Source organism: Nicotiana tomentosiformis, chromosome 5 (assembly GCF_000390325.3).
Source record: "Nicotiana tomentosiformis chromosome 5, ASM39032v3, whole genome shotgun sequence".
In the NCBI taxonomy this organism is placed as follows: domain Eukaryota; kingdom Viridiplantae; phylum Streptophyta; class Magnoliopsida; order Solanales; family Solanaceae; genus Nicotiana; species Nicotiana tomentosiformis.
Genome location: NC_090816.1, coordinates 38,582,662 through 38,605,838, shown reverse-complemented (window position 1 = coordinate 38,605,838; position 23,177 = coordinate 38,582,662). Strand labels below are relative to the sequence as shown.

Here is a 23,177-nt window from a genome sequence, read left to right as displayed (position 1 = left end):
AAGCCACCAAAGATTTATCACCAATCAACATGATACACTATTAACAATGCTCTTCTTCTTCTTTTTTTCTTTTTTTTTTTTCACAAGTGGCCTTTTCCACACACTAAAGTAATCGCTATATTCAAGGCATTACGAAATCAAACAAGGATTCCTATTTTAATTCTGCCCATAGCCCATAAGTTCCTAACTAAAAAATAAAAAGCTAACTACACTCTGTTCAAACAAAACCCTTGAAAAAGAACCATGGTTTGAAGAAAAACCAAGGGGGAATTGATACACTACTACAAAAGAAAATCTTTTTTTTTCCTTTCGACTTTAGTCCCTCAAGAAACCCATTGAATGATATCCATCGTTGGGCCAAGTCGAAATTGATTTTTGCAAATAAACTACGAAACTATCTACATACAACAAAGTATCCCCCACCCCACACTTAAAAAGATGGCATATCCCCATGTCATACAAAGTAAAGTAATGTGAGGTAAAGGAACTTCCCTGGTTGATCAGTCTTGATCGAAGACAGTGCCAGGGTCGAGATGACATGCTCTCCCCAGCGCACGCAGCCAGCCCATGATTTTCTTTTCTGACTTCGCATTTTGGGTGGCCAAAGCATCAACTCTGGTCCCCAATTCCGTGACGGAAGTGCGCAGTCCTTCCATGTCTTGTTCTAAGGCTGTCATTCGCGTGCTCCGTCTGCCCTGAGATGGTCCTTCAGCCACTACAGCTTGTTCATGTGGGGGTGAGGCAGGTTCAACCTCCTTCTGCCCTTCGTCGCCCTCTTCCGACGCATTAGAATCATCACTATGAGTTGCCCCTGGTGCCACCGGGTCTTTTCCAATGGTCACTTTGTCTGCCCGGAACTTTGCTTCTTTCTTTACCATGCCATCCGCATTTGGGTTCTTAGGCACCCTTGTTGCCCGGCACAATCTAGTGATCAAAGAGGGGAAAAAGAACCCATACCTCTTCTGTGTTGAACGGACGAACATCTCAAACTGAATAACCTTGGCCACATCGAAGTCGTAGCCATTCACAAAGCACCATATCAAGGCAGCTCTCGGACCATTTACCTCCGTGGTGTTGTGGGACGGCAGCAAGCGACTGTTGATGATGTACAACCAGCATTTTCCTTCAAAAGTGAGTGAGGAAGAGTGTAGCTTCGATCCCGGCATAACCCACACTACCTCTTTGTCTGGTGCACAGATAGTTCTGAAAAACCTGTTCCATGTGATGGGTTCTCTCATGTAAGTATCATAGAAATCCTCCTCCCCATTGAATTCAGGCAATAGATACACTCTCCTGATGGCTTCTATCGAGGCATCCACCCTCGTGTGTCGCACAGTGCATATTCTATCGCCATGTTCGGGGCAGTTGGCATAGAACTCCCGAACAAGCATCAAGATACCCTCCTCCGGCTCTTCGAAAAAGTTATCCAATCTGCGCCTGATCAACTCCCGATATATATAAGGGCACTCATCCTGGAGGGACGCCCTGTCAATACCCCTTTCTGGTACAGGGTTTTTAGTGGCCTTCAAACTGAAACGGTCTTGGGCAGCTCTGGAGACAAACCTGGTACGATCAAACTGGACTGCATTGGCCGGTGCCCGTCCCCGAGATGAGCCTCCATGACCACTTGATGAGGCCTCGGTAGCGCGTCTCTTCCTTGAAGGTTGCATATTACCTACCCAATAAATACTACTATCAGTGGAGAGAGGAATATGTGTCCCAATGGCGGTTACTCATACTTCACTCGCACAATTGGTCACAATTTATATTTAACACTCATTAAGACAAATCAACAAATAGGTAGTGTGAACATGTTTCCCCAAGTCACCCAAAGACCCAATCAGGCTACCATTCCTCACAAACCCAACAATGGCTTCCTCTAAATCAACTAATTCAAATAGCCTCCATATACCACATATAAACCATAATCCAAATCCTAGACAAAAGTACCTATGATTTTACTACCCTATACAGAAAAGGAAAAAAAAAAGAAGAAAAATACTAAGAAAGAGGAATAAAATCATGTACTTACTTGGAGATCTTGAGAAGAACGGAGGTTGGAGATCGGTTGAGTAGAGAAGATAAGGAAGGAGAAGAGTCTTGTGTTGAAAGGAAAATATGGGGGAAGGGACGGGTTTGGGTTCTTGAAGTTAGGAAGGGAAGAAGAGAAGTGGGGGAAGTGAGGGGTTTGGGTTCTTGAAGTTAGGAAGGGAAGAAGAGAAGTGGGGGAAGTGAGGGTTTGGGTTAGGGAAAAGAAGGGCGTTTAAGTGTGTGGTGGGGGACTAAAAATATAAAAAAACTTACCTGGACACGCTCGCGCATCCGCGCCCCAATTCGCGGTCCAATCCGCGGCCGCGGATTCTGGGCAGAGGGGGTCCAAAAATCCGCGCCCCAATCCGCTGTCCGATCCGTGGCTGCGGACGGGGGGTAGAACACAAGCCAAAATCTGCGGCCATATTCGCGGTCCAATCCGTGGCCGCGGATCTCTGTCTCCAGCTAATTTTTGTGTTTGCTGCATTTTTTTACCTATTCTCGGGTTAATTTCGACCCTCAAATCCTTCCGATGCGCATAATTTTTGCCCTGCACACTAGTAGATCGGTCAAAGTCATTCAAAATCAATTACAACAACCAAAGTAAGAAAAATAATGGGTTGCCTCCCAAAAAGCGCCTAAGTTAACATCGCGGCACGACGATTTACAACAAACCATGGGTTGCCTCCCAGGAAGCGCCTAATTTAATGTCGCGGCACGACGCAGGCTTTCATTATCACTCCTCGTTCGCGTACTGAGCCTCTTCTAAAGTTATCACCACTCTATCCCCTTTCTCTTCGACCATTCCAAGGTAATGTTTCAACCTTTGCCCATTTACCGTGAACTTGTTTGTCCCATCGTCGGATTCAATCTCTACAGATCCACTTGAGAACACTTGCACCACTCTAAAGGGTCCTGACCATCGGGACTTCAACTTACCCGGAAATAATCTCAATCTCGAGTTGTATAACAACACTAGATCTCCGGGCTTGAAGTTTTGATTTAAGATGTGCTTATCATGGATCTTTTTCATCTTTTCTTTGTATAATCTAGCATTCTCAAATGCATGGAACCTGAATTCCTCGAGCTCATGTAACTCAGTGACTCTGCTGGTGCCTGCGGTCTCTATATCCAGATTCAACTGCCGCAGTACCCAAAGTGCTTTATGTTCGAGCTCTACCGGAAGGAGGCATGCCTTTCCAAACACCAACTTGTACGGTGACATACCAATTGGAGTTTTGAATGCTATAAGGTACGCCCATAATGCATCATCCAGATTCTTCGCCCAATCAGTCCTTGTTGCATTCACGGTCTTTGTCAGGACACTTTTAATTTCTCTATTGGACACTTCAACTTGCCCGCTCGTCTGTGGGTGGTACGGTGTGGCTACTTTGTGGCGAACTCCATACTTTTCCAACAGACGTGCGAATGCTCTATTGCAAAAATGGGTTCCACCATCACTGATTATAACTCTCGGGGTGCCAAAACATGTGAAGATGTTTTTCTTTAGGAAACTTGTTTCCCATTTTGCATCATTGGTTGGGAGAGCCACCGCTTCGACCCACTTGAAGACATAGTCAACTGCTACCAATATATATTTGTTACCATACGAGCTGACGAACGGCCCCATAAAGTCGATCCCCCACATATCAAAAACCTCCACCTCTTGAATTGTGGTCATCGGCATCTCGTGACGGCGAGATATGTTGCATGTCCTTTGGCATTCATCGCAAATTTTGACCCAAGCATGGGCATCCTTGAACAGGGTAGGCCAATACAACCAATACTTTTGCTGCTGTTCGGATTCCTCCAAAGTGTCCACCATATGGTAAAGCATGGAAAGCCTGCAAAATAGAAGGTTGATCTTTCTCGGGGATACACCTCCGGATCATGTTATCTACATATATTTTAAACAATAGAGGTTCGTCCCAATAATAGGCTCGACAATCGCGGAAGAACTTTTTCTTTTGAATTGAGGAGAGTTCATAAGGTACAATACCGCTTGCTAAATAGTTAGCAATATCAGCATGGCATGGCGTCTCCTCCATTGTCACAGCAAGTAACTGTTCATCCGGGAATGTCTCTGTTATGTCTTCAACCTCCATTCTCTTTTCAACTCCTTCCAATCTTGAGAGGTGGTCTGCCACTTGATTGTCCGTTCCCTTTCTGTCATGGATTTCCAGATCGAATTCTTGTAGCAATAGAACCCAGTGAATCAAGCGTGGCTTTGACTCCTTCTTTGCAATCAAGTACCTAATTGTTGTATGGTCAGTATAAACAATAACTTTTGAACCAATTAAGTATGACCTGAATTTGTCGAAGGCAAACACTACAGCCAACATTTCCTTTTCGATTGCAGTGTAATTGAGCTGAGCACCGCTGAGCGTCCTGCTTGCATAGTAAATCGGGTGCATCATTTTGTCTTTGTGTTGCCCCAAGACTGCTCCTATAGCATAATCACTGGCGTCACATATGAGCTCGAATGGTTGCTCCCAGTTGGGTGCCACCATGATGGGTGCAGTCACCAATCTCTTCTTTAGCTCCTCAAAAACCAACCTGCAATCATTAGAAAACACAAAGGGCTGATCCTTTTCAAGCAGCTTACATAAGGGGTTAGCAATTTTGGAAAAATCTTTAATGAATCGCCTATAGAACCCGGCGTGCCCAAGAAAACTTCTCACTGCCTTTACCGAAGTGGGCGGTGGCAGCTTCTCAATCACATCAACCTTAGCATGGTCGACTTCAATGCCCTTGCTGGACACTCAATGCCCCAACACTATTCCCTCTTGTACCATAAAATGGTACTTTTCCCAATTCAGCACCAAATTTGTCTCTACACATCTTTTGAGCACTCTTCTTAAGTTGTGAAGACAATCTTCAAATGAATCCCCCACCACGGAGAAATCATCCATAAACACCTCCATAATATCCTTCACCATGTCAGTAAAAATGGCTAACATGCACCGCTGAAATGTAGCCGGTGCATTGCAAAGTCCAAAGGGCATTCTCCGAAAAGGCAAAGATGCCATATGGACAAGTGATGGATGTTTTCTCTCTGTCTTCCGAGGCTATTGAGATCTGGTTATACCCCGAGTATCCATCCAAGAAACAGAAGTGGGACCGCCCAGCTAACCTGTCCAACATTTGGTCAATGAAAGGCAATGGGAAATGGTCCTTTCGAGTGGATGTGTTCAATTTCCGATAGTCCATACAAATCTGCCACCCCGTGACTGTACGAGTCGAGATCAACTCATTATTCTCATTTTGTACGACCGTCATTCCTCATTTTTTTGACACACATTGGATAGGACTGACCCAGTTGCTATCAGAGATGGGGAAGATGATACCCGCATCTAGCCACTTGATCACTTCCTTCTTTACTACTTACTTCATATTCGGGTTCAGCCGTCGTTGATGCTCCCTGGAAGGTTTGTGCCCCTCTTCCAGAAGAATCTTGTCCATGCAAAAGGTTGGGCTGATACCCTTTATGTCTGCCATAGTCCAACCAATGGCAATCTTACATTCTTGCAATACCTGCAATAGTTGCTCTACCTGCACAGCTAGCAAACCAGATGATATAATAACAGGCAAAGTAGAATTATGCCCCAAGAAAGCGTACCTGAGGTGGCCTGGAAGGGGTTTCAAGTCCAGCTGTGGTGGCTCCTCTATTTATGGTTTGCAGGTGGTGTTTCTCTCTCTTCTAAGCATAGGGGTTCGAACTGAGGTTCCCTTTTCCAGAATCCTTGACCTTCGAGAGCCATGACCCACTCTGCCAACCCTTCACCGTCCATCTCTTCCAAATTCATCAAGCAGGCTTCTAGTGGATCCTTGACATTAAGGGTCTCATCCTCTTCTTGCAGTATCACATCCACGGCCTCCACTAGTGAGCAGTTTGCAAATTCACTGGGTCTCCTTGTGGATTGTTGAACGTTCAATATTATTTCTTCATTGTTCAACCTCATTTTTAACTCTCTAGTCTCACAATCAATTAATGCTCTCCCAGTGGCTAAGAATGGCCTTCCCAGAATGATGGGTATCTCTTCATCCACCTGACAGTCAAGAATAACAAAGTCTGCAGGAAATACAAATTTTCCCACTTGCACAAGCACATCATCAAGAATTCCTGTCGGTCTTTTGACTGTGCGATTGGCCAGTTGCAGCAACATTGATGTCGGTCTAGCTCTGCCAATGCCCAGTTTTGTATAGATTGCCAAGGGCATCAAGTTTATGTTGGCTCCCAAGTCACATAATGCTTTAGCAAAAGCATAACTCCCAATAGTGCATGGGATAGTGAAGCTACCTGGATCAGACACCTTTTGGGCCATAGGTCTTGTCACTACCGCATTGCAGGTCTGTGTCAGAGTTACAGTGGACAGGTCCTGGAAGTCAAATTTCCTCGACATCAGGTCCTTCATCATTTTTGCATACCCTGGCATTTCCCTCAAAGAATCCATCAGTGGAATATTCAATTGAATCTATCGAAGCATTTCCATGAATTTCCTGTATTGATCATCATCTTTCTTTTGTTTTGCCAATCTCTGAGGGAATGGTGCAGGAGTCAACCTCTGTCCACTACTTGATGTCTTTTTTTGTTGGGAGCTTCTGGCACAAGAGGTGCCACATGTTCTGAGACTTGTTCACCATCCTTCTCCTTACCCTTGTCAACCTGTGCTTGTTCAATTACAACCTCAGTGAGCTCTGCTAACTCATCTGCCTCTAATGTAACTGGCGTAGTCTCTCTCGTAAATGTCTAAATCTCTTTCATTCCTGAGACTCACTGTCATTAGCTGATTTGGGTTCTGTTCCTTTAGGTTAATATTTGTATCTGCAGGCAATGTTCCTTGGGGACGATTGTTCAAGGCCATAGACAGCTATCCCGGTTGAGTTTCAATTCCTTTGATTGCTGAAACATGTGCTGCTAACTTTTCTTGCATCTTACCATTTGTTCCAATGAGTTGTTGCAGCATACCCCTGATTTATACCATATTGTTGTTTTGTTGTTGATGAGGTGGTTGGTAGGCCAATTGTTGCTGGTGCTGCTGATTACCTGCTGCCTTTGATAAGGCACAACTTGACCTTGTGGTCGTGTGCCTCCAAAATTGGGGTTGTGTTGTGGCAGGTTGGGTCTGTACTGTTGGTTTGGTGCTGGTCCCCATTGTTGCCCACCTTACCTCTGACCTCCAAAATTATTGACATAATTCATGTCTTCTCTAAAGCCCTGATTGTCATTCTCTCCACTCCACGAGCACGCATATGACTGGTTTATGCAAGGAGTACACAATCCTCCATTCGTTGTATCAATAATGTGCACTTGCTTTGTACCCATCTCATCAATTTTCTTTGTCAGTATGCTCATCTGAGTCATGAGAGTGGCTATGTTCTCTGCATGGGAATTGTTTGGGTCAAGATCAACAGAATGCACTATTGGTGTAAGTGTCGTACCTCTAGCCATCCAGCCTGAATTTTGAGCCATCTTGTCAAAAAGAATCTTGCACTCTGTGAATGTCTTGCTCAAAAATGTACCCCCAACTGAAGCATCTACATTGGCCTTCAAACTATCTGCTAAATCCATGTAGAATCTCTGTCCCAGCATCTGATCTGGAATGCCATGGTGTGGACACTTCACTAGCATACCCTTGAACCTCTCCCAGGTTTCTTGCAAGGACTCAGTTGGTTTTTGCCTAAACTGCAATATCTCATCAATCTGCCTTGCAGTCTTATTGGGAGGATAAAACTTGTTTAAGAACTGTTTGACTAATTCCTCCCAAGTGGCAATGGATTTTATTGGGAGCGAATTCAGCCAAGTTTGAGCCTCTCCAGTCACAGAGAATGGAAACAGTAATAGCTTGATGGCTTCAGGAGTCACATTCGGCTGTCTTTAGGTCACACATATTGATAGGAAATTCTACAGATGTTGTTGTGGGTCTTCAATGTATGACTCGGAGAACAGTCCCTTATTTTGCAACAGATGCTGCATGTTGTTGGTGATCTGGAATGTCTCCGCTTGTATCTGAGATACAGCAATGGCAGTGGCTAAGTTATCAGCAGTTGGTTGTGCCCAATCATAAAGAGCAGCTTCTGGCACAAGAGGTGCCACCACTCCATTGTTTGGGTCAACCCGATTATTCCGATTGTTTTCATTGACATCGTCCACGTTGTCCATTTCAATTTTGAGTGTGTGTTTTTGTTGTAACTATTTATTCTTCTTGTTGGCTCGATTTAAGGCCATGAATGCTTTCTCGAGGTCTGAGAGTCCTTCAAAAAGTTCACCAGTCCTCGAAGAGCTTCTAGGCATACACCTGAGTCACGGGAGAATTCAAACATGAGAATTTCAATGGAAAAATTTAAACACCATAAGAAATTGATCTAAACTAAGAATCCTAGCAATTCTTCTAAGTTTTAATAAATAACACTGTTAGCTCCCCGGCAGAGGCGCCAAATTTGATCACACCCAACTATGCCTTGTAAAAAGGACCAAGCGGTCATTGCAAATATAACCTGGTTCAAGTTCGGAGTCGAATCCCATATGGAACTAACCTATTTGCTACAACTTTAAACAATGCTAATGATAGGTTCAGACAACTTCCGGATGCAAGAGTTTTATGAATAATCAGTGAAATTTATTTAGCTAAGGAAAAATGACAATAAAATTAGCAATAATCAAGACTAAAATTGAATTCAAGGGTAAAAGGATCTAGGGCTATTGATTTCCCCAATTGCCGGATTAATTCTCAACTCTTTAGCTATAATCTCACCGTACTACTCTATGAGGATCATGAGTTTCGGGCTACCGTAATTACCTCTCGATCAATTACGATAGTTTACTAGAAACATTCTCTCGAACTACTCTAATTAACAATTTATGCAACTCAGAATTATCCCACCAAAGCTTCGTTATTTCTAACCCCACTTTTAAATTCAAGTAATTAATCTCTTAACCTCCCCAAAAGTGGTGTTGTTCAATAACAATCTAACCAAGTGTTCTTTCTCAAGAAACACAAGGTAACTAGACACGATTAATCGAGGGCCCTTCCAATTAACCACAATACAATACATAGCTGAACAATCATAGAACAAACACAGCTCAATTATAACAAAATAGAATCAAGACTTTACCCAACAATTGGTTCCATCAACCCTAGATAATAGATTTAGCTACTCATACTAATGGAAAACAAATCACTAAAATAATTCATAATCAACAAATAGAAGTATGAAGAAGAAGATGAAAACTCTTAGGAAATTATTCGTCTTCTCTCCCTCGTTCTTACCTCTAAAATCTTCTAAAAATAGTCATTTTTCACTTCTGGGCGAGTTTAGGTTTCATATAGGTTTAGGTTAGTCGCCTAAGAAATTACATAATTAACCATGCGTATTTGGCTTTCGTCCGCCAGTCTGCGGCTGCGAATTTGACCGCGGATCCGGCCGCGGATTTGGACTGCCTCACTGCCTTGAGTTCGCGGACCAATTCGCGGCCCACTCCGCGGCCGCGCACCTGGAGGGGTCATTTCGTTTGCTTTTCTTGCTCCTTTTCAACCGGCCTAACTTTCGATTGGCCTTTCACACTCCATGTTGACTCCAAAACACTCGTTAGCTCCCTCCTAGCTCGGAGTAGCTCCTGCAAAGAATCAAATTCTTAATTAGAGCATTTTGTTATCTTTTAGCATTCAAATATCAATAAAGTGCGGCTAAATTAGAGTGTAAGTAGTCTCTAAATTCCATAAATATAGCCTACAATCATCAGTCTTCCAGTTCTCCTTAACCACGTCCAAAAAAGTCTCATGTTTTGCCCAGAAGTTAAGAAACTTGAATGGTTTCTTCACTTGAACAACATTCACATTGCATGATAATAGTAGAGGGGCATGATCTGATCCATATTTAATAAGATGCTCAACCTCCAAACCTGGAAACAAGTCTTGGAATTGTTGATTAGCCAAATCCCTATCAAGCCTCTTGAAGATGCAGGCATCATCCGACCTCTCATTCAACCATGTGTATAGGCTCCCATTGAATCCAAGATCATATAAAGCACAAGTGTCTATACAATGAGCAAAGTCTTCTACCTCACTAAGATAAATAGGCAAACCTCCATACTTTTCTTCTTCAGTCAGACTGATATTAAAATTACATCCCACAAGCCAAGGTAATTCCATGTCAGAAGCTAAGTGATATAAAGAATCCCATAGCTTAATTCTCTCTATTACATTACACTTTGCATACACCAAAGTAGCAATCAACTGTTTTTCCAATACTCTATGAAACAACTTGAGTGTAACTTGTTATTCCATGTCGATCATCACCTCTACCTCAATATCTTGATCAATAAAAGACCAGATATTCCCATTTATATTTGCTAAGGCAGTGTGAATTCCAAGCTTCCTTCTATATAACTCCAATTTGTTTATATCTTGCCAAGGTTCCACAAGCCCAATCAGATAGAAATTGTACTTTCTATGAAGGTTAACCAACCTCTGAAAAGCTTTTTGAGTATTGAGAGACCTCACATTCCATACAAGAGCATTATCCATAGAGATTACTTGAAATTAGAGACCCCACTTTTCTTTGGTTGTACCCTAACAGGAATAGTTTTATCCTTTTGTTTTCTTGCTTGCTTACCACCTGACTTCTTGTCTACACTCCTAGGAGATAGGTCTCCTTGTTGAGCAATTATCTCCTAAGTTTTCTTGTTCAGGCTGTCCATCAGTAACAATTTGAAGTGCCAAAGTTTTTGGTTCATGGTATTTTGCAATCATTCCCATCTCCTTCTGACCTCTCTGATTAATCAAGATACCCTTGGCAAGAATACCACGGGTAACACTAAATGTTTTTCCATCTAGAATGCCAGGATCATCACTTCTAGGCTATACAAGGTATAATTCATTCCCAGTACTACCCTTCAACACCATTTGGCCTTGTTGTATCATATTCTCCTTGCTACTGCCTATATTTTTCATTGTATTGCCCTTTGTTACCATCTGCTCATCACCAGCACTTTGCAAAGCACAAACAATTTCTTATTTGGGGTTCATTGCTGCATTAGAAACTGTTTTTACTGTTCCATTAGTTCTAGATGATCTGTGAGGTTCAAATTGGTCACCTAAAGCTATTGTATCCTCAATTACATTACCATGCTCACTACCAAACTTCCCAATACCCTTTTCACCAACTAGATCAATCCCTGATAAACAGTCAACTCTAGCAAGCATGCTAGGGTTTACTGTTCCATTAAGTTTCTTCTTTTCTGCAGACTGTTAACGTATTGCACCACCTGGACCTTGTTATTCATGCAATTGTGAATCTTCCCAACTGCCCAGCTCCCCTAATTTCATTGCACCTCTCAAATCATCCTTAACCCTAGTTTGAAGTTGTCTAGGGTTTACTGTAGCAGAAATAGGTTAACTAGTTGATTCATCTTTCATTCACTTTGTTCAAACTTCTGAGCATTGTTTGCATCATCTATCAGCTCCATATTATCCACCTCATCACTCCATAAAGACTTAGCAGGCGTTACTTTATTTTTAGACACCTTGTTCAAGGTAGAATCATCAAATGTTTGTGATGGTATCTCTTGACACGAATGATTTACTGTAACATTGAGCTGTTTCAACTCCTCCTTGCTCGTGCCAAAATATCTGTGTACCCAATCAAGTGTAGACTCATTTATATTTGCCTCCTCAATCCCAACCACACTAGGATTAGGGGTATTCTCCTTGAACGTTTTTTAATTCCCATTCTTCTTTGGGTTGTGTTTCCCATTAGATGTAGGATTTGTAATTGTTGCCTTGTTTGCTCCATCTTTCGCCTTTTTCACCACATTCTGCACAACCTCTTTCTTAATTCTTATCTCTTCTTCAATTTCTCCTTTCTCTAATAATGCAAATTTATTTGTAGTTTGTACTGGATCAGTAGAATGATGCTCAATATTAATAACTTCTTGTCCAGTTGTGTCCTTACCCTTATCCTCCTTGGCCTTAACCTCATTGCTCTTCTTTGGTCGGTTGTCTCTTACTTCAGTCCACCTACCATTGGGGTAACCAACTACAATGCCACTAGTTAGTTACTTAACTGGTGGTGACATGTTGTTTAATCTCCTGCTTCTTATCATCAACCACAACTTGCTTTGCTCCATATTGACATGCCCAATTTGCTTTGAATTATTATTATCATCCATCAATTATGGATGCAGTCTACATCATTCCTCCTCATTGTGGCCTTGTAACCTATATTTCTTGCAATACTTAGGAATGTTGTCATAACGAATCTTGGCCCATTAAGACCTTGGTTCCCCAGTAGCTCCATTCACAATGTCCATACGTACACCCTTAGGTAGCTCAGCTAAAAGATCAACTTGTACCTTCACTCTTGCACGGCTTGGCCTTGTTTTATTGATAGTTTCCATATCTAGATGCAAAGGTTTTCCTACTGCTGAGGCCAGGAAAAATAAACATTTCTTTACAAAATAAGTAGGCAACAAATTTGGAAACGAAATCCATACTATTGCAAAGGAGTTTCTTCACCAAGCTTGAACTTAGCATCATAAATCAAAGACGCATTTGGTATTGGTACCCATCTTTTGCTTTCAAGTAATAAGCTCCCTTCGAAGTTAAATTCACATAATCTTCCCATAATGTCAATTTAATTAGAACATGTCTATCCCTCAAGAAACCTATATTGCATTCACCCTTAACTCCACATTGAGAAGGAATTATTCTACGTAGCCCTTGTAGTTCAGACCAACCATATGAAAACTTACCTTCAATAATGTTCATGCGATTTACTTTTGCTTCCGTCCACTTAATAATAGGTTCTCCATGTAAAAACTGAATAGGTTTAACTGGAATAGGTTCAACTGCTTTTGAACTAGGGTTTACGTGTATGGGTATATTTAATGAACTTGGGTTCAATAAATTGGAGAAGTCTAGGGGCTGGAAAGTGATTGGATTAGGATTAGGAGATGGTATTTGTAACGACCCGATTGGTAGTTTTGAGCTATAAGATTCTGCTCAGTGGTTCGAGGTCTTGATTAGCTTTATATTGTATATTATGACTTGCGTGCATGATCGGATTTGAATTTCGGATATTTCGGGATGAATTTGGATGAGTGATTCTCACTTTAGAAGCTTAAGTTGAAAATATTGATCGAGATTTGACTTTTGTAAAAACGACCCTATAATAATGTTTTGATTGCTCCGATAGGTTCGTATCATGATTTTGAACTTGGGCGTATGTCCGAAATCGATTTTGGAGGTCCGCAGGTTGACTTGTGTTGTTTTGCCGAAAGTTGGCAATTTAAAAGCTTAAAATTTTAATAAATTTGACCGTATGTTGATTTCATAGCTATCGTATTTGAATTTCTGTTTCGGGACTTGGAATAGGTCCGTTTTTTCATTTGAAACTTGTCCGCAAAGTTTGGCGTCATTCCGAGTTGATTTGATAGGAATCGGACGCCCGGTTGTATTTTTAGAAGTTCTTGAGTTTCATGTTGAATTCATGTGTTTTGAGGTCTGATTCATGATTTAGGATGTTATTTTGATGATTTGATCATGCTATCGAGTTCATGTTATATTTTTAGACTTGTGTTGATATTTAGTTTGGAGACCCGAGCGCTCGGGTGAGTTTCGGACGTGTTTCGGAGAGTTCATAGGAGATTCAGATTTTTGTTGGTGCTCAGATCTCGCATTGGCGAGAAACAGGTTGCATTTGCGACTATCACATTTGCGAGCTTCAGCATCGCATTTGCGAACTTACCATCGCATTTGTGATACCAACCCGAGCTGGGCATTGGTCGCATTTGCGATCACTTTGATCGCTTTTGCGGAAGTCCACATCTCGCAATTGCGAGCTAATTATCGCATTTGCGATGACAACAGGGGTGTGAGGGAATTTGCTTTTTTGATGGTTTCTTCTCATTTGTGGGGTTCGCATTTGCGAACCCCAGGTCACATTTGCGACTGGACAAAAAGCTGAGGGGCGGGATTTTTTGTCTCATTTTCATATTTTGGAACCCTAGACTCGGTAGGAGGCAATTTTGAAGATGGATTTTCATTTACAAACTTTGGGTAAGTGAATCTAATTTATTTTAAATCATATTCCATCAATATATCTTAGATTTTAACATCAAAATCATGTGAATTTGAGTTTTCAGAGTCGAATTGGACTCGGATTTTGAAGTTAATCACATATATGAACTTGTGTGATCATGGGTAGTCGGAATCTATCATTGGACCCGGGGTTTGACCGGATGGGCCCGGGGTTGACTTTTGTTGACTTTTGAGCAATTGTGTAAAGATCATAGCTTTATTTATTGGAATTGATTTTTCTTGTATTATTTGATGTTATTAGATCAATGTTTGGTTAGATTTGTGCCAAGCGGAGGTGAATTATAAAGGAAAATCTATTTTTGAGTATTGATTAAGGGCTTTTGAGATAAGTATTTTGCCTAACGTTTTGTGAGGGAAACTACCCCATAAGGATTGGTTTGTTTGTACTATTTAAACTACGTGAAAGACGTGTACACGAGGTGACGAGTATGTACATTGCTTATATGTGGAAATTTGACTGGTTTAGACTCTTAGGTTCTTATGTACATTAAAATGAAGTTGTATTATCATGTTAAATCCTTCATTTCTAAATTTACCCTTACATGTCTTGTTTGAAGTTGATTGATTCATGTTCTACCCTTTATTGCCAAATATACTCTTATATGCCTTAATCGAAGTTGCTACCTCTTTTATTGCCATGTTATCTCTTCCGTAATTGATTATCCTTAATTGAAGTCAATGTTATCTCTTCCATTGTTGACTTATCCTTATTTGAAGTCATTATTACAGGTTATCTCTGTTATCGTTGAGTTGTACTTATTTGGAATCATTATTACATATTATCTCTCTTATTGTTGAGTTATTCTTATTTGAAATTATTGTTATATGTTATCTCTCATATTGTTGAGTTACTCTTATTTGACATCATTGTTACACATTATCTCTCTCATTGTTGAGTTATTCTTGTTTGAAACCGTTATTACTTGTTATGTCTTTCGTCGTGAGCTCGTTCTTCTATTTTTTGTGTTTTGTAATTCTTGTGTTGATTTACTTGCCGTACTCCTGTTTTATTATTATTGTTGTTGTTGTACTCAATGTTCTTGAGCTGAGGGCTACATGTGGTTGTGTTATTCGAATTTGTGTGGAGGAAATGCTGTGGCATATGGGCACATGTGGTGTGATTTGTTATATTATGTTGTTGTGTGTTTGGCATACGTGATATTGTTGAGAGGATTGTTGGGATGTTCGCACGTGAGTTGTCCGTGCTATTGTTATAATTGATATTGCACATGCGGTGTGACAAGGAGGGCTATATATGTGGGTCTGCGCATGTGGTGAGACAAGGCGAAAATATTATTATGCGCATGCGGCGAGACAATGCAGGCATTTACTTTATTGTTGCACACATGGCGAGACAAGGGGGCTATATCAGGGATGATTTGTGATGACTTGTGATGGCTTGGGGGCATTGTTATTGATAATATTGTGTAGTGGTGTGCCTACCTTGCGTGAGTTATGCATTTTACATTTTGTTATGTTGTTTCCTATGTGACATTCATTGTCATTTCTCTTACTTGTTGACTCGAGTTTTGACAAAACACTTGCACAAGCATACACGTAATTCATCACTCATATCGGTTAAAGAAGATGAATCCTGATGTTTATTGATCATTTACATGTATTCTCATTTACTTGCCTTTTGTGTGAGAGTTGTACTATTGGCACGTGAGTTGTCCATGCGGTTATGAGTTATTGTTATTCATGACACGTGAGTTATCCGTGCGGATATGAGATATTGTTACTCCCTTAGAACGTGAGTTGTCCGTGCAAATATGAGGTATTAATGGTATTGGCACGTGAGTTGTCCATACGGTTGTGAATTGTAATGTGGGCACAAGATGCCAAGTGATTAGGGCTCGTGATTTGGGACCCATGATTGTGATTTTGAGGTGTGGTACCTCGGAAAAATTCTTGAATAAATCTTGTGTGGAAACGATTGTTCTTATTGAGTTGTTACTTGTTTTCCTTACTTGGTTTCACCGGACTTAAACTGTATTCAGCTTATTCTACGGCGTCATTATCTGTTGTGCCTTGTTGCTAATTGTTGCTTCTACTTTTCTATTGCAAGTATTATTTTGTTATTTTTACCACGATTAGCTTTATATTGATATTGTTCCCTGCTAGTTTCACATTCATACTTGTACAGGTTATCATGACTAGTAGGTGTCTTGATTGTCCCTCCTCACTACTCCATCAAGGTTAGTCTTGATACTTACCGGGTACCACTGTGGTGTACTCATGCTACTCTTTCTGCACATTTTTGTACATATCCAGGTACTTCGGAGTTTGTTGATCATTAGCTAGCTGATCGGGCATTGTTGTGGGGGACTCAAGGTATACTTGCCATCGCATTTGCAGGCCTCGGAGTCACCTTCTGAAGTTATTTTTGTAACGACTCGACTGGTTGTTTCAAGATCTAGCGCGTTGTTCAGCGGTTTGAGGCCCAGAGTAGCTTCACTTCATGTTTTATGACTTGTACGCATGGTCGTAAATGAATTTCGGGAAGTTCGGAGTGGTTTCGGAAGCTTTAAGTTGGAAGAGTTGATCAAGGATTGACTTTTGAGTAAACGGTCTCGGAATCGGGATTTGAGGTTCCAATAAGTTCATATGATGATTTTGGACTTGGGCGTATGTTCGGGTTGAGTATCGGGTGGTCCGGGAGTGTTTCGTCGCCTATTGTGGAAGGTTGGCACTTTGAAAGTTTAAGAATTTTTTAAGTTTGACTTGAAGTGAATTTTGGTGTTATCGATGTCCGTTCGGGGTTCCGGGCCTTGGGATAGGTTCGTATTTTGATTTATGACTTGTGCGCAAAGTTTGGTGTCATTCCGGAATATTTTGATATTACTCGGACTTGTTCGTCAGAGTTTAAAAGTTTGAAAGTTTAAGGAAAGGTTTCGATCGTCGATTTGAAATTTTGATGTTGTTTGGTGTGATTTGAGACCCCAAGTAGGTTCGTGTTATGTTTTGGTAATGGTTGGTACGTTTGGATGGGGTCCCGAGGGCCTCGGGTTTGAAACAGATTGAAACTTAGAATTTAGGACATGCTAGTTTTGGCCATGTTCTGGTGCAACCGCACCTGCAGAAACTTGGGCGTAGGTGCGGAGCCGCTGAAGCGGCAGACGAAGCACAAGAGCGCAATAGGAGTTAGGAGCAGAGGATCGCAGGCACGGATTTTGGTCGCATATGCGCAAGTGCAGAAGAGGCGCTTTGGTCACATGAGCGAAATTGGACCGGAAGATGGGGGATCCGTAGGAGCGGAATGCTGGGCGCATTTGCGCATCCGCAGAAGCGAAATCCTCGATCGCTGAAGCGAAAGGCAACGCAAAAGCGAAATATTTGGATCGCACCTGCGTTTGCGCAGAAGCGGCAATTTTTCGCAGGTGCGAGAGATGGCCTCCAGTGCTACTCCGCAGAAGTGAGGTTTTTGTCGCAAAAGCGACACTGCAGGTGCGGCTGGATGTCCGCTGGTGCGAAAGTCGCTGGGCAAAAGGGTTTTTTTAAATCGAGACTTAGCTCTCATTTTCTCTCTTGGATGGATGAATTTGGGGAGCTATTTTGAGGGGGGGGGGGTTCAAGCAACTCGAGGTAAGTGATTTTCCCCTATTACAAGTTAAATACTTGGATTTTATAAAGGTTTTTAACATGGAAATTCAAGGAAATTAGGGAAAATTTAAGGAGAAACCTAGAATTGATAATTTTGGATTTTTACCACGATTTGGATATGGAATTGGGAATAAATTATATATTTGAGTTCGTAATGTTATGGGTAAAGTTTATCTTCAAAAAATTTGAAATCCGGGCACGTGGGCCTGAGGGTTGACTTTATCAACTTTTCGAACGGAGTTGGAAATTATTATAAATTAATTAATTATGAGCTTTGGAGTATATTTTGATTGAATTGCACATTGTTTGACTAGTTTCGGATCATTTGACTTTGAGTCGAGAAGTTAAAGAGGCATTGGAGCCGGTTATGGAACTTCGGAGCAAGGTAAGTCTCTTGTCTAACCCTATGAGGGGGAAACTACCCCCTAGGTGATGTAATTATTATGTGCTACTAGTTGCGGGTTCTACGTACACACAAGGTGACGAGAGTCCATACGTAGCTAAAGCATATTTATGTCTGGGTAGACTTAGGACTTTATCATGCAATATTTAAATTATTTGAACTCATTCTGCTGGCTTAATTAATTAAATTTATAATTAAAATTGATTTAGAAATACATACACACACACACACACACACACACACACACACACATATATATATATATATATATATATATATATATATTGGGTCGAGCCTTATCACCTTGAGTTGTTGCAAGTTATTTGAGAAACAACAAAGGTTATATTCATTTTATGCTCATATACTGTATTGTAAGCATGTGTTTCGTAATTCGATAAGTTCTTTCCTTTCTTGTGGAGCGGGCTGAACACCTCGGCAGTATGATAGATGCATCTATGGTTCATGTCGCTCGACCCTCGGCAGTGTACACATTATTCTGGATTGGGCCGAACGACCTCGGCATAATCGTGTGTTATATCGCTGGCAGTCCGAACATTCACGAGATTATCTTTCCACTGATGCCCGCCATTTTATATGGTACTTCTTACTCGTTTGTTACTGGTACTTGATACATCTGAGTTGTTGAGGTAGAATACAAGACTGAGAAATTCATACTTTAAAATAAATGTTTGAACCTCTAGTAAGTGTTGATGTCGACCCCTCGTCATTACTTCTCTGGGGTTAGGCTAGATACTTACTGGGTACGCGTTGATTTACGTACTCATACTACACTTTCGCAGTGCAGGATCTGACAGGTTCAACCGGTGGTCATTTTGGCGCGTAGACGTAGCTGCTGAAGAGACTTTATGGTGAGCTGCATTCCATGCTACGTACCGCAGCCCATAGAGTCTCCATCGTATCATTTACTTTATCCTATCTTATTTACATTCCGGACAGAGATTGTGTTATTATTGTACTCCTTAGTAAATCCTTATGCACTTGTGACACCGGGTTTTGGGGGTGTTCTAGAATTTGTTATGGATTGTTTTACACTGATTCACTTTCACTTATTATTTTAATAAAATTGTACGTAACTACGATTTATTTTAATGCAATAACCTTGCTATCTAAGAAAGATTCATAATTTTAAAAATGATAAAATGAATAATTAAGTATTGGCTTGCCTAACGACGATGTTGGGCGCCATCATGGCCTATAGTGGATTTTGGGTCGTAAACTTTTGTACAGTTTATTTTTATTCCGGAACAGTTGTACTTGAAAATTTCCTAGTGAACTCAGTAGAGCTTATGACTTGTACTGCCGATTTTGGGAAGTGTGTTGTTGAGATTCTATTTCAGAAAATTATATCAGTTTATCAGACTTGTTTTAATATTTTTGTTAGTTATTTCTATCAAGTTATTATTAAATGTTAGGCTTGCCTAGTCGTAGAGATTAGGTATCATCACGACATCCTACGGAGGAAAATTGGAGTTGTGACAGTATTGTGACTTGGGGAGGCAGACCAGCCGTGGAGGGTGGCTAGCCGCCGGCCAGATTGGCCATGGGAGGAGCTCGAAACGAAATCGCCTAGGAATCGCCTATTTCACTAGATAGAAAATAGAATGTAAGTATTTTTTTGGAAAGGTTAGTAATGTTCACGCACGCATCAATTTTTACTTGTCGTGTCAAAATTTATTTAATTATTATTTATTTATTTTATTTCTTTCTTTCTTTTTCTTTTTCATATCTTTTCTCCTTCTCTTTCTTTTAGCCTCTCCCTTCTAGTCCTCATCAACCAACCTCCATCACCTCATCGGAAAGCTCTTTCCGCCGAAAATGGAGCCCAGCGAACATGGAGATGAAAAATACTCCTTTTTAACCAAGGCTTTCCAACAAATGAAGAAGCCACCGAAGCTCGATACCAAAATCGTTAAAATTCTATCATCTTTCTCAAACCAAATTTAAGTAGGCGAAAAGTAGCATTTCTAGTAAGTTGAAATTCGAACGTAGCTTTGATATTTTCGGCAAAAAATATCTCTCTTTTTTTTTTTTTTTTCTTTTCCATCTTTTTTCTGAGTTGATCTCCTGTATGCTATAAGAGCTTTCTTTGGTTTAAAATTTAAATAGAATTTCTTATTATTGTTTATCTTCTCTAAATTTTAATTTATGAGATTGAAATAGCTTCGTTATTAAAATTTATAAATTAACCATGATGAAAGACAAGGGGAGGAAAGAGGGAAGGTGGGAGGGGGGCATGAAGAAGGGAGAAGATGGAAAGGACATAATTTTGGGTTTACACGAAAGAGATGAGAAAAATGATAAAGACAAATGAGAAAATAAGAAAATAATTTGAAAAAAGAAAATAGATAATAAATTTAACTAATAACATATTATAAAATAAAACTTTAACAACATTTTTTTTTGCATGTTACGCTCTTCAAGAGAGTGATAATCACTCTCATTGCCAGTAGGCTCAAAAGGTGGTATTTATTATACTTCGAACAAAGCTAAAAGGCCATAGTACCCTCGTAAAGTTTGAGGGTACAACTAGTAAAGTGGGACAACCCCATGGGATAACTATGCATTATCCTTATTATTAATATAAACCACACTGATTATTCAAGAAATAAAAAAGATAACTCAAGCTTGGGGTGTACGCAAAAAATCTAAAACTTAGATCCAAATCGAAATCAAATCAAATTTAAAAAATTCATATTTTCTTGGTCTGATATAGTTTTAGTTTTTAATTTTAAATATTAGTAAAATTTGATTTATTTACAATATTATATTATTTTTTTGCACTCTTGGTTTATAATTTGATTCCTTGTCTTTACACTAATCTAGTTAATTGCTTTACATCTAATTTAATTTGTACTCTTTATTTTGACAAGTCCAAAAATTTATTTTATATCAAAAATATTTTGTCTTTAAGTCCTTAAATTATTCATCATTGTTTAGTTCAATTCATCAAGATATTTTGGTAAATTACAACTCTTCAAGTTTTTTCACAAAAAAAATTATTGTAAATTTTGTTTTTATTAACTTCCTTAAAAATAGTTATATTTATAGATAACGCACACCATTTTCTGACTAAAGCTACGTATATAACTTGATGCATATATTGTTTATTCTTTAAAAGAATAATTGACTAGGTAGTATTATGCTGAATATGTGTGTAGTCTATGTATACTAGGGGAAAAAAACTAAAAAAAGAAACGAATAACTCAATGAAACCGGACAAAATCGAATCGATTCGAGTTAATTAGTTTGATTCCAATATTTAAAAAATTAACTAAATATATTTATTTTCTTTTTAGGGAAAATTTGGTTAAGACTAATCGTGAACATCCTCACTCTAGTTGATTAAAAAACGATGAGAAATGATAAAAATGGTCCATTATGTTTGGAGATAAATATAAAATAGTTCCTTAAATTATATTCTTGAGAAGTTTTAGTCCTTTAATTTTTTCAAAGCAAGCACTTTTGGCCACTATTAAATATTTAACAAACTTTGGCAGGTAAATCTAATAGGAATTGTGAAAAAGGAAAAATCTAATTAGAAATGGCAAGAAAGTCCCGTCAAATTCAAGAAAGTGCAACATCAAAAACTGGATCACATACCAAAAATAGACCAAAAAAAAAAGAAGAAGAAGCAGGAATTACACCAAAAAAACATGTAGCAAACACAAAAAATAGATTAAAGTTATCAAAATGCACTTCTAAATGGTAGTACTTGTTAAATAATTTTTCTTCACAATTTTAATTAAATCGAATAGCTAGTCCTTTACAAATATTATTTTAGTTATATGACTATTTCCATAGGTGATTCATAAAAAAGAATACATGATATAAAATATACTCTGCATAAAAAGTTTTTTAATAAATTATTTTTTACTATTCAAATTATAAAGGTATCATATCCTTTTTAAACTTCACACATATTTTCAATTTAACCTATTATGTTTAATTTTTGGCCAAATATATACATAAGCCCTTAAACTTGGCACTAATTTCTACCTAAACACTCTAACTAAGGTTTGTTCTATTTAGACACTATAACCTTATTTAATCTATACCAATCAGACCCCTCATGACTAACCACTACAAAAACTATCACACGTGAACTTCACACGCCTGACATGTCAAAAAGAACGACTAAAAAGTGCCATGTAGCTTTTAACTTTGGCTAATCCCAAATATAAAGTTTTTCAGCAAGCCTAACTTTTAACTTTTTTCTTCCATACAACTCACCCTACCTCAAATAGTAATTTAGATAGCGTTTGCCAATCCCCATTCTATAACGCCTCCCTCCTCCTCCCTTACACTGCTGTTATCTCCCCATCGTAGCCCCTACTCATAATTTTCAGATACCCATAAAGAAGAAGAAAGGTTTAAAATTTGTAAAGGCCAATTTTATTTGTGAGTTAAATTTTGTTTGAATTTATCCGAAATTGATGTGTTTTTTGTTCTTCCCAAATAAAAGAAAAAAGAGGTGGAAGTTTTCAGCTATACTTCTATTTTCCTTGTTTTTTGTTGATAATGATTTTTTTTTTATATATATATATATATATATATATATATATATATATATATATATATATATGATATATGTCGCCATCGACCACTACTTTTGGCACCTAACTCCACTGCAATCACAACCGAACAGCCACCCTACTACATTCAAATCGTTCATGATTGGATTTGACAAGTCTTTAGTGAGTTTAGCTGCGCCTCTCTAATCAAAGACATGAAGGAATGAAATAGATTAAGGTGTTATTCTGGTGCTGTCTTTATGGAGATGATAGTAGATGGTAATTTTTTTGGGTTGTGAAATTTTCGGCTGATGATGCGTGAAGCGGGTGGAGTAAAAAATATGATTCTTTTAGCATTTCACGCGCCCAAGAGAAGTGTAAATCACACAATATGCCATATCATCGCTATGTGTTTAATAGACACATAGGTGTTGGAGTTGAAGTGTCTAAATAGAATAAATCTTAGCTAGAAAATTTAGGTGTAAATTGGTGTCAAGTTTAAGGGGT

General features: G+C 39.4%; 1 non-coding gene across 1 annotated transcript; it reads left to right on the top strand.

Moving 5' to 3' along the window:
• Positions 1 to 7,634: 7,634 nt before the first annotated feature.
• LOC117276221 (small nucleolar RNA R71) lies at positions 7,635 to 7,741 on the top strand. Its single transcript, XR_004506458.2, has one exon. It is a non-coding gene; the product is annotated as a small nucleolar RNA R71 (small nucleolar RNA).
• Positions 7,742 to 23,177: the final 15,436 nt, after the last annotated feature.